Source organism: Sapajus apella, unplaced genomic scaffold (assembly GCF_009761245.1).
Source record: "Sapajus apella isolate SASKATOON/1434 unplaced genomic scaffold, GSC_monkey_1.0 scaffold29, whole genome shotgun sequence".
NCBI lineage: Eukaryota > Metazoa > Chordata > Mammalia > Primates > Cebidae > Sapajus > Sapajus apella.
The window spans coordinates 23227968-23239079 of record NW_022436969.1 but is presented as its reverse complement, the minus strand read 5'-3'; the positions used below and the strand labels follow the sequence as shown (position 1 = coordinate 23239079).

Genomic DNA, 11112 nt, shown 5'->3' with positions numbered 1-11112 from the left:
GAGTACATAAGAATGCTTGTAAATACTGTAATATATTTATTAATATTTGAAAGGAATTCATTCAGTGAACAGTTGGAATTAACTCTCCCAAGGCAAGTGAAAATTAAATGATTGATATGTACATTAATTTAACAATCTTACTGGATTTTAATTCTTAAGTATTTCAAATTAAATGAGAAGGTGGTTATGTAGGAGATTTAAAATGATCTTATGTTTAAAGAGATTCTGTTATTAGCACCATGAACTTGTACTATGAAATTTTTAAGCCTTTTATTTTTCTAACTATATTAATATAGGACTGGATTTTAGGTGTTATATAGGAAACACAAAAGTTTTAAATTATGTTGCTGTTTGTTAAAGCAAAATAGCAGAAAATTTTGTACATGCAAAATTGTTGAAGGACCACAGAGAAATGTGTACTACTGATGGGGCTTTTACTTGGCTTCCTGCATGTGTAAAAGTCGAGGTATTGCTGGCATTCAGGGTGACATGATGGTACTAAATGTTTTCCATTAAAGTCTCCTATTTTAAAATTTATCTAGGGAAAAATAAAATGGCTTTCTATCATACCTTCTGTGTTGAGTTCCTATCATAAGACGGTGAAGTCTTTTGGTAACTAGCTGTCAGAAGTCATCTCGGTTGGGAAGGTAGAGTACTTTTATCATCAGCAGCCTGATCTTTGAAGAAATACAGTCTAGGCCGGGCATGGTGGCTCACACCTGTAATCCCAGTACTTTGAGAGGCAGGTGGATCACATGAGGTCAGGAGTTCAAGTGATTCTCATGTCTCAGCCTCTCCAGTAGCTGGGGTTACATGCGCACACCACGCCCAGCTAATTTTTGTATTTTTGTACATGGTGGACAACATAGTGAAATCCCATCTCTACTAAAAACACAAAAATTAGCCGGGCGTGGCAATGTGTGCCTGTAATCCCAGCTACTGGGGAGGCTGAGACACAAGAATCACTTGAACCCAGCAGGTGGAGATTTCAGTGAGCTGAGATCGTGCCACTACAGTCTAGCCTGGGCGACAGAGCAAGACTCCATGTCAAAAAAAAAAATGCAGTCTACAAGAACCGCCCTGGAAAAATTAACATGTTGCCACCACAAGTGACTCTGCTGTGTTATCAAGCAGCCATGAGTAGGAGAGTAAAATTATATAAAGAATATATAGCATTTTATTATGTCATATATATGGAGACAAATCCTGTGGGAGATGGATGACGTTTTCTTTCACAGATTCATGGAGGCATAACTGATAAAGCAGTAAAGCCCATATAGCTCAGTAAGCAGTCCGATACTGGCATTCCCATGTGACCATGTTTCCGTCCTGTGTACAGAGACATCCAGAGCCCTACATGCCGGAACCTGGGGGCTCACCACACAGAACCTAGAAGCATCTGCTGACACTCTCCAACTGATTTTTAAATTATTTGCTTGGGGATAGAAATTACATAAGGGACTCTATGCCTGAGTCCTAGTGCAAAACATCTGAAGAGCTGTGGACCCACAAGGGTGACTGCTGCCCCAGCCATACACAGGCATGTCTCACCCCATGATGTGTGGCTTGTGGCGCTTCACAGGTCCTGAGTTTTTATGGTTTGTGGCAATCCTGCAGCAGGCAAGTCAGTTGGCTACATTTTTCCAACAGCTTGTGCGCACTTTGTGTCTGTTTCACATTTTGGTAACTCTCCCAACATTTCAAGCTTTTTCATTATTACTGTATCTTTTATGGTGATCTGTGATCTTTGATGTAGCTATTGTAATTGCTTTGGGTTGCCATGAACCATGCCATATAAGATGGTAAACTTAATGGATAAACGTGTGTGTTCTGACCATTACCCTGTTTCTCTCCCTCTCCTCAGACTCTCCATTCCCTGAGATACAACAATATGGAAATGAGGCCAATAACCCTACAGTACAGTGGATTCTAAGTGTTAAGTGAAAGAGTCTAAAGTCTCACTTTAAATCAAAAGCTAGAAATGATCACTTAGTGAGGCAGGCATTCAAAAGCTGAGGTAAGCCCAAGCTAGACCTTTTGCACCAAACAGCCAAGCTGTGAATGCAAAGAAAAAGTTATTGAAGGAAATTATAAGTGCTACTCCAGTCAACACTAATGATAAGAAAGCAAGCTGTGTGGTGCATGCCTATAGTCCTAGCTCCTCAGGAGGCTAAGGCAAGAGGATTGCTTGAGCCCAGGAGTTTGAGGCTGCAGTGAGCTATGATCACACCACTGCATTCTGTTCTGGGTGACAGAGCGAGAGTCCATCTTTAAAAAAAAAAAAAAAAAAAAAAGCCTTATTTCCTGATATGGATAATGTTTGACTGGTCTGGATAAAGTTCAAACAAGCCACATTTCTTTAAGCCAAAGCTAATCCAGAGCAAGGCTCTAACTCACTTCAGTTCTTCGAAGGCTGAGAGAGGTAAGGAGGCTGCAGAAGAAAAAGTGAAAGCTAGCAGAGGTTGGTTCATGAAGTTTAAGGAAAGAAGCCATCTCTATAACAAAAGTGCAAGGTAAAGCAGCAAGTGCTGATGTAGAAGCTGCAGCAAATTCTCCAGAAGATCTAGCTATGATCTTGAAGAAGGTGGCTACACTACACATTTGCAATGCAGATGAAGCAAGATGCAATGTAGGACTTTCATAGCTAGAGAACAGCCAATACCTGGCTTCCAGGCTTCAAAGACTGACGCTCTTGTTGGGGACTAATGCAGCTGATGACCTTAAGTTGAAGCCAGTGCTCATTTACCATTCGGAAAATCCTAGAGACCTTAAGAATGAAGCTAAATCTACTCTGCCTGTACCCTGTCAATGACTAACAAAGCTTTGACAGATGACAGCAGATCTGTTTACAGCAAGGTTTACTGAATGTTTTAAGCCTACTGTTGAGACCTACTGCTCAGAAAAAAGATTTCTTTCAAAATATTACTGCTCATTGACAGTGCACCTGGTTACCCAAGAGCTCTGTTGGAGATGTACGAGGATGTTTTCATCCAAGATGTAAAATTGTTTTCATGCCTGCTAACACATCATTCTGTAGCCCATGGATCAAGGAGTAATTTTTACTTTTATTTAAGAAATACACTTCGAAAAATAATAATTTAAAAAATAAAAAATAAAAATAAAAGAAATACACTTCATAAGGCTTTAGCTGTCATAGGCAGTGATTCCTCATGGATCTGGGCAAAGCACACTGAAAAGCCTCCGGAAAGGATCCACCATTCTAGATGCCGTTAAAAACATTGGTGATTCATGGAAGGAGGTCAAAATGCAACATTAACAGGATTTTGGAAGAAGCTCATTCCAACATTCATGGATTACTTTGAAAGATCCAAGACTTCAGTAGAGGAAGTACACTTTGAAGGGTCCAAGACTTCAGTAGAGGAAGTAACTGCAGATGGGGTGGAAATAGCAAGAGAAGTAGAATTAGACATGGAGCCTGAGGATGTGACTGAACTACTGCAGTCTCATGAGAAAATGTAAATTAATGAGGTGTTGGTTCTTATGAATGAGCAATGTGGTGTTTTGTTTTGTGTGTGTGGGGGGAGTTGTTTGTTTTTGTTTTGAGATGGAGTTTCACTCTTGTTGCCCAGGTTGGAGTGCAATGGTGTGATCCCGGCTCACTGCAACCCCTGCCTCCTGGGTTCAAGCAATTCTCCTGCCACAGCCTCTTGAGTAGCTGGGATTACAGGCATGCACCATCACGCCCAGCTAATTTCATATTTTTAGTAGAGACATTTGTCTCTACCTTGTTGGTCAGGCTGGTCTCAAACTCCCAACTTCAGGTGATCCGACCACCTCGGCCTCCCAAAGTGTTGGGATTACAGGCATGAGCCACTGCGCCTGGCTGCAATGTGTTTTTTTAAGAGGAAATCTACCAGTGGAGATGTTGTGAACATTGTTGAAATGATAAAAGATTTGGAGTAGTGCATGCTTAGTTGATAAAGCAGCAGCAGAGTTTGAGCAGATTGACTCAAATTTTGAAAGTAATTCTGTGGATAACATGCTATCAAACACCAGTGCATGCTACAGAGAAATTTTTTATGAAAGGAAAATGCAGTTGATGCAGCAAACTTCATTGTTTTGTAGAAATATCCCTCAACAAATATATTCCTAAAATATGAGCAGAGGAAAGTTCTTGTGTTTTTATGTTAACTAAGAATGCACGGTTTACCTCTGAATATCTTACACATTTCATGGTGTTGAGTTTGATATTAATCCAGTTACATAAGCTGTTTCCTCAGTTGCTAGACATTTCTTAGGAGCCCCTTCCCCTGAAGTTCCACTGTGATATGTTTATGTCAAGACACTTGTGTTATGTGTCCAACTCATAATCCACATGTCCAGTGACTAAGTCCAAGTTACAATCTTTGACTTGTGTTTCATGTATTCCAGAAAGACACAGAATTTGGATACCATAAGTTGGAAAAGCTTTGGGTAACACATATTTAACTTTTTTCTTCCCAGCTCCAATTGAGGAAAGGATGTACAATTGTAAATCATAGTCTACAATTTCATGAAGAAAACTACTTTTAGGAAAGGGCTTAATTGCACACATGAGTTATTTAAAGACTCCTGGCCAGGCACGGTGGCTCATGCCTGTAATCCCAGCACTTTGAAGGCTTAGGCAAATGAATCTGGAGTTTGAGACCAGCCTGGCCAGCATGATGAAACCCCATCTCTACTAAAAATACAAAAAAAAAATTGCCTGACGTGGTGGCGGGCACCTGTAATCCCAGTTACTTAGGAGGCTGAGGCAGGATAATCGGTTGAACCCGGCAGGCAGAGGTTCCAGTGAACTGAGATTGTGCCACTGCACTCCAGCCTAGGCAACTAGAGAGAAACTCAAGTCTCAAAGACTCCCGATACCACTGCAGAATGCATGTGCTCACACCCCCACACAATGCACACACACACACACACACACACACACACACACACATTGATTATAATGCTAATAAAGATTATGGTGCTTCCCTCCTGTTAGCCAAAGGTGTGTAAAACCTCTCTTGCCTACCCAAAAAAGTTTAAGAGGTAAGACCTGCTTAATACAAAACTCTGGGCCAGGCACAGTGGCTCATGCCTGTAATCCCAGCACTTTGGGAGGCCGAGGTGAGAGGACTGCTTGAGTTCAAGACCAGCCTGGACAACATGATGAAAACCCATAAATACAAAAATTAGCAGGGCATGGTGGCGCACACCTGTAGTCCCAGCTACTCAGGAGGCTGAGGCAGGAAAATTGCTTGAAACTGGGAGGTGGAGGTTGCAGTGAGCTGAGAAAGTTCAGATGCAGCTACGTGGAAGACTGAGTTTGCACTACTATTTTAGCTCATCCCGTTAACATACACATGGTGTCTAATACGTTAGCCATTGCTGTGCAGGGCACTCTGCAGCTGTGCTCCTGATACTGGTGGCTGCTTTGGAGTCTGATGGAAGCTGACAGCAAGTGCTCCAGAACTGACAGGACAGCGCTCCTGAAATGTGGGGCATCTGGAAGTTTATGTCCTTAGGGCTTGAGAACTGAAGAAGTATCAGCATGTTTGAAATAGCTCAGTGTTCACATTTATGTTGCCACCAAGAGGGCCAGATATTGTGGGTTCCTTGCTGGGAATGCTCTCGCAGCTGCTGCAATGAGGCAGGCTGTCTGTGAATTCAGGAGAGGGAGGCACTCTTCCCCTTTTGTCCTGATGACCAAAAAAAAAAAAAAAATAGTCTGTAGATTATTTCTCAGCAATTCCTAGTTTTCAAGTATCTGGAATGGCTCTAACTAAACTGCTCTGGCATGGCAGCAACACAGCTACCTAACACTGGGACAGCTCCTGAACATTTATGAATTTGTCTCTTTGATTTTAAAGCAAGAGTGTTAGACTAAGTGGTCTCTAAGGTCACTTTCAACTAGGAGAGTCAGGATACTGTGTGAAACAACCAGTACTACACAGGCAACAAGCCACTTGAAACCCAAGCCAGCATGACTCGAGAAACAGCACGTAGTCCAAGCCAGCCCTTCACTAAAGTGTGAAATGACTGATACTTTCTAAGCATTATTTCTGTGTTGATGACAAACCTGATTATGAATACTACATGAAAGCAAGAAAAGTGCAAAATGTGCTGCATATATCCGAAACTGGAGGCAAAGGCAAATTCAGCTTTACTAGTTGCTATAAAGAATCTGAGTCCATCTCTCAAAATTAAAAAGAAAAACCTCAGAGAGTTGACTATATTAAAAATGGACACAGCCTCTTACATTAGCTGTTTGGTGTTAGCAGCACCCTGTGTACCAGAAGTTCATCTCTGGATCTTGTTTAGAGGGAAAGACCTTTTCTGCCTTGGCCATAGCAGGCACCTGACGTTTTTGTTCCCACAGCATAGTGTGTGCTTCCTATTGGAGATTAAGAGAGAAGCTGGTGACTGTTAGGTGCGTGCACAGAGCAGGCTCTTCTCGTCCACTTGGCATATGTGGCAAACACTAGTTGCACTAAAAGGAAACACAAGTAAAGACAGCTCTTATTCTCCAGCTTGGTCAAGAAAAGCAAGCACCACTGCAGGTATCCCTGAGATATGCATCTCCCATGTTTATTAGTGAGCTCCCAGTGGGGAGATTCCTCTCTCTGGCCCTCAGTGCCAAAGACTCCATCACTGCCTGAACTCCTCACTAAATTTGATCTCTATGGTTGGCTTTTATTTAGAGCTGATAAAACACATGGCCACCCTTTGGCAGGAATTGCCCACAACCTCTTCCCTGACAGGCTGTCTCAGCTCTGTTTAAATGTGTCCAGGACATAGCAGACCTGATTCTCTACAAAGTTCCATCTTGGAATAGGTCAAAGAGTTGGGAGTCATGCCCTCATGCCACTTCCTCCCATTGCTGACTCGCTGATGCTGCCCCCGCGGCTCTGCAGAGCATGCGTGCTCCCCCTGCCAAGTGGCTCCCTCACATCGCCTCTTCCTTCCAGCTCCTCCCTGCAGCACGTCCCACTACTTATGCCTTCTGCATCTTGTTTTTTCCATTGCGCCACCTCTCATTTTACTACATTGTTCCATGAACACAGGCATCTTTTTCAGAGAGCTTCACTTGCCATATCCCCAGCTTCTGAAAATATTTGCTGGCATTTAGATGCTGAATAATTGTGGAGGGAATTAATGAATGAATGAACAGGCTTAATATGGATGTGAGAACAACTGATAAATACAAAGATGGAACCATGAAGATGTCTTCAACTGACACGGTGAGTTAACTGTACACTTCCGCAGGTAAATGCAACATACAGCCCCCTGTCTTTTAAGTCAACAAATTACTGCAGCCCTAAAATAGCTCATTAGAATGGAGAAAGCCGGGTCAGCAGCCCATGCTGTGAGCATGGTTGACTTGTACCAGTCTGGGCTTTCTACCTCCCACTTGAAAAATGCCACTCGCCACACATTCCTCTTGGCTCTGCCCACCACTAGAACATGAGTGGAGTGACATACACAGTCTGCCTCCCAACCTGGCTTTTCCCATTAACAAACTGGGAAGAACAGGGACGCTGGAGACTTGTTATCAAAGCTGCTTCATGAATGCAAAGGGTGTATTTATTAGTTCAGAGTTTGTACTCATTATTTTTTTACTACTTGCCTCTTTTAAGTGTGGTAGCTAACTCTTAAGAGCAATCATACAAGTTTTAATATTGCATGGCAAAAGAAAGAAACAGTAGAGAGACAACCTGCAGAATGGGAGAAAACATTTGCACACTCTGCAACCAGCAGGGGACTAAGGTCCAGAGTTCACAAGGAACTCAACAATAACAGCAGAAAAGCCCCATAATGTGGGCAAAGGATGAGAATAGACATTTTTCAAAGGAAGACATATAAATGGCCAAAAAGCATATTTTATGTTTATTTTCTTTTTTATTGAGACAGGGTCTCACTCCCATCGCCCAGGGTGGAGTGCAGTGACACAATCACGGCTCACTGCAGCCTTGACTTCCTGGGCTCAGGTGATACTCCCACTACCCTTCCTAAGTAGCTGAGACCACAGAGGTGCACCACTATGCCCAGCTAATTTTTTGTGTTCCTAGTAGAGATGGGTTTTGTCACCTTGCCCAAGCTGGTCTCAACTACTGGGCTCAAGAAATGTCCTTCCCTTGACCTCCTGGAATGCTGGGATTACAGGTCCAAGCCACCACACCCAGCCCACCAAGCATGTTTTATTTTATTTTATTTATTTAGAGACCATCTCTCTCTCTCTGTCGCCAGGCTGGAGTACAGTGGCGCGATCTCAGCTTACTGCAATCTCTGTCTCCTGGGTTCAAGCAGTCCCCTGTCTCAGCCTCCTGAGTAGCTGGGATTACAGGCATGTGCCTCCACACCCAGCTAATTACAAGCATATTTTAAAATGCTCAGCATCAGCCAGGCATGGTGGCTCATGCCTGAAATCCCAGCACTTTGGGAGGCCAGGGCAGGCAGATCACGAGGTCAGGAGTTCGAGACCAGCCTGGCCAACAAGGTGAAACTCTGTGTCTACTAAAAATACAAAAAATAGCTGGGCGTGGTGGCAGGCGCCTGTAATCCCAGCTACTTGAGAGGCTGAGACAGGAGAGTCGTTTGAACGTAGGAGGCGGAGGTTGCAGTGAGCAGAGATTGCACCACTGCACTCCAGCCTGGGTGACAGGGCAACGCTCGGTCTCAAAAAAATAAAGTGTTCAACATCACTATCATCAGAGAAATGCACATTAAAACCCCAATGAGATACCATCTCATGCTAGTCAAAATGGCTATCATTGAAAAGTCAAAAAAATTATTGACAAAGATGATGTGGAGAAAAGGGAATGCTTACATACTGTTGGTTGGAATGCAAATTAGTACAACCTCTGTGGAAAACAGTATGGAACTTTTTGGCTTCTTTTGTTTTTGCTTCTTTGAGACAGGGTCTCACTGTCCTGCCCAGGCTGGAGGGCAGTGGTTTGATCATGGCTCACTGCAGCCTTGAACTCCCAGGATCAGGCGATCCTTCCACTTCAGCTTCCTGAGTAGCTGGGACTATAGGCATACATCAGCATACTCAGCTAATTTTTGATCCAGCAATCCCACTTCTAGGTATCTACCCAAAGGAAAAGAAATCATCATATCAAAAAATACCTGCAATTTTGTTTATTGCAGCACTATTTACAATGGCAGAGACATAACCTGAATGTACATCAATGGATTAGTGGCTAAAGAACATATGCCCGATGGAAGACTCCGAGGGTGGGAGAAAGGTGAGGCATGAGAAATTACTTAATGTATAATGTACACTATACGTTATACATTATAATGTATGGTGATGGGTACACTAAAAGCCTAGACTCCACTACTATGCGATAGATCCATGTATCAAAACTGCATTTGGTCAGGTATGGTGGCTGACGCCTGTAATACCAGCCCTTTGGGAGGCCAAGGCCAGGCAGATCACCTGAGGTCAGGAGTTCGAGACCAGCCTGGCCAACATGGTGAAACTTCATCTCTACTAAAAGTATAAAAATTAGCTGGGCATGGTGGCACACACCTGTAGTCCCAGCTACTTGGGAGGCTGAGACAGGAGAATCACTTGAACCTGGGAGGCAGAGGTTGCAGTGAGCCGAGATTGTGCCACTGCCCTCCAGCCTGAATGACAGAGGGAGACTCTGTCTCAAAACAAAACAAAACAAAAAAATTGCATTTGTACCTCTTAAATTAAAACAAAAATGTGTGTTAAAGTTTGATTAATCATTTTATATGCCAGTTAGGCTGAAGTAAATAATAAACTTTCAAATTTGTCATATTAAGAGAATTTGGCCAATAATAAAATAAGGAAAAATATGAAAATAAACTTTATGACATTATTCTATGCTTGTCATTATTAATACATAGTTTTAGAAACTTTGCTTTTCAGTGGCTGACCACGGCCAGTTTTCCAGTGCTTACTCTACAGCAAGCATCCTCCCATTCTCTCCTCCCACACCCAACTCTCACACTGATGCTATTAACAGCCTCTTTTACAGATGCAAAACCTGGGAATAATAAAGCAGTCATTTGCTTAAGGGGAAACCACTAGCCTGGCATCAAGCTGAGGTCTGAGGCTGCAGCTGCGCTCGGGCAGCCTTTGGGCAGCTCTGACTCCAGGCGGTTCTCCAGTCACCAAAGCCCTTAGAGAAGTCTCAGGACCTGACCTTCGCACGGAAGAACTTTGAGCCTAGGCTGGTCAAATACACATGTTAATAGTTAAAAAAAAAAAATAGTTCAAGGCAACATAAATCTCTAGGAGTTAAGGGTGACCGTGGGCTGTGATGTTGTGGGCTGGCGCCAGCCAGGGACAGCTCCACAGAAGACCTGCGGTTGGGCTCGGAGGGGCCACCACTGCCTGCCACATCAGTCGTCTGCAGGTGTCTTGGCCTTGCTTTTGACTTTTTTCAAAAAGGGATGAGAACCCTCCCTGGCTTTCTAATCAAAGGACCTTATGACAGGAATATTTTTGGAGCAGTGTAAGAAGTGGGATAGCATGAGCGAGAGTCTAGACAGAAGGTGACTGTGCAGACAAGCGCGAGGCGCTCCATCACTGCCTGAGTAACAGAGGACCCCGACTCCGCAGGAGGTGACGAGCATTTATCATCTCTCCGGTTTCAGTGGTCAGGACATCAGGGGCAGCTCTGGCGGGGATCCCGGCCTGGGCCTCTCACGAGGTGGCAGTGAAGATGGTAGTGGGACCCACAGCCTCTGGGGGCTGCACCGGGGCTGGAGGATGGCGTCCGCGGTGGCCCCTCTGAGGATCCCTTCAGTGTCCTTCAAGCCTGGCAGAGTGACCACATGCTAGCTGGCGGGGCGCGACACGGATCTCCGGACTCAGCCTCCCCACAGCCCCCAGGCCCCGTGGCCCATCCTCCGCAGCGGACATGAGACATGCGGGCAAGGTCACGGAGTGGCAGCACCAGGGACATGCGCATGGAGCAGAGCGAGGTGAGGAAACCCAGAACTCAGCCAAGATGCTGGAGGAAGGTGCAGTGTGCAAACGACCCCGAGGGAAAAGGCAGGAGGAAGACGTCACCAGGACGCAGGCTTTGTGTTTGGGAAATGGGGGCTTTGTGTTTGGGAAATGGGAGCCGCACTCATTAGAAATGGGGGGAA

General features: G+C 44.2%; 1 long non-coding RNA gene across 1 annotated transcript; it reads right to left on the bottom strand.

Moving 5' to 3' along the window:
• Nucleotides 1–3122: 3122 nt before the first annotated feature.
• LOC116561558 lies at nt 3123–3532 on the bottom strand. The gene is made up of 2 exons (XR_004273483.1): nt 3372–3532; nt 3123–3334 (listed from the first exon to the last, which is right to left on the bottom strand). It is a non-coding gene; the product is annotated as an uncharacterized LOC116561558 (long non-coding RNA).
• Nucleotides 3533–11112: the final 7580 nt, after the last annotated feature.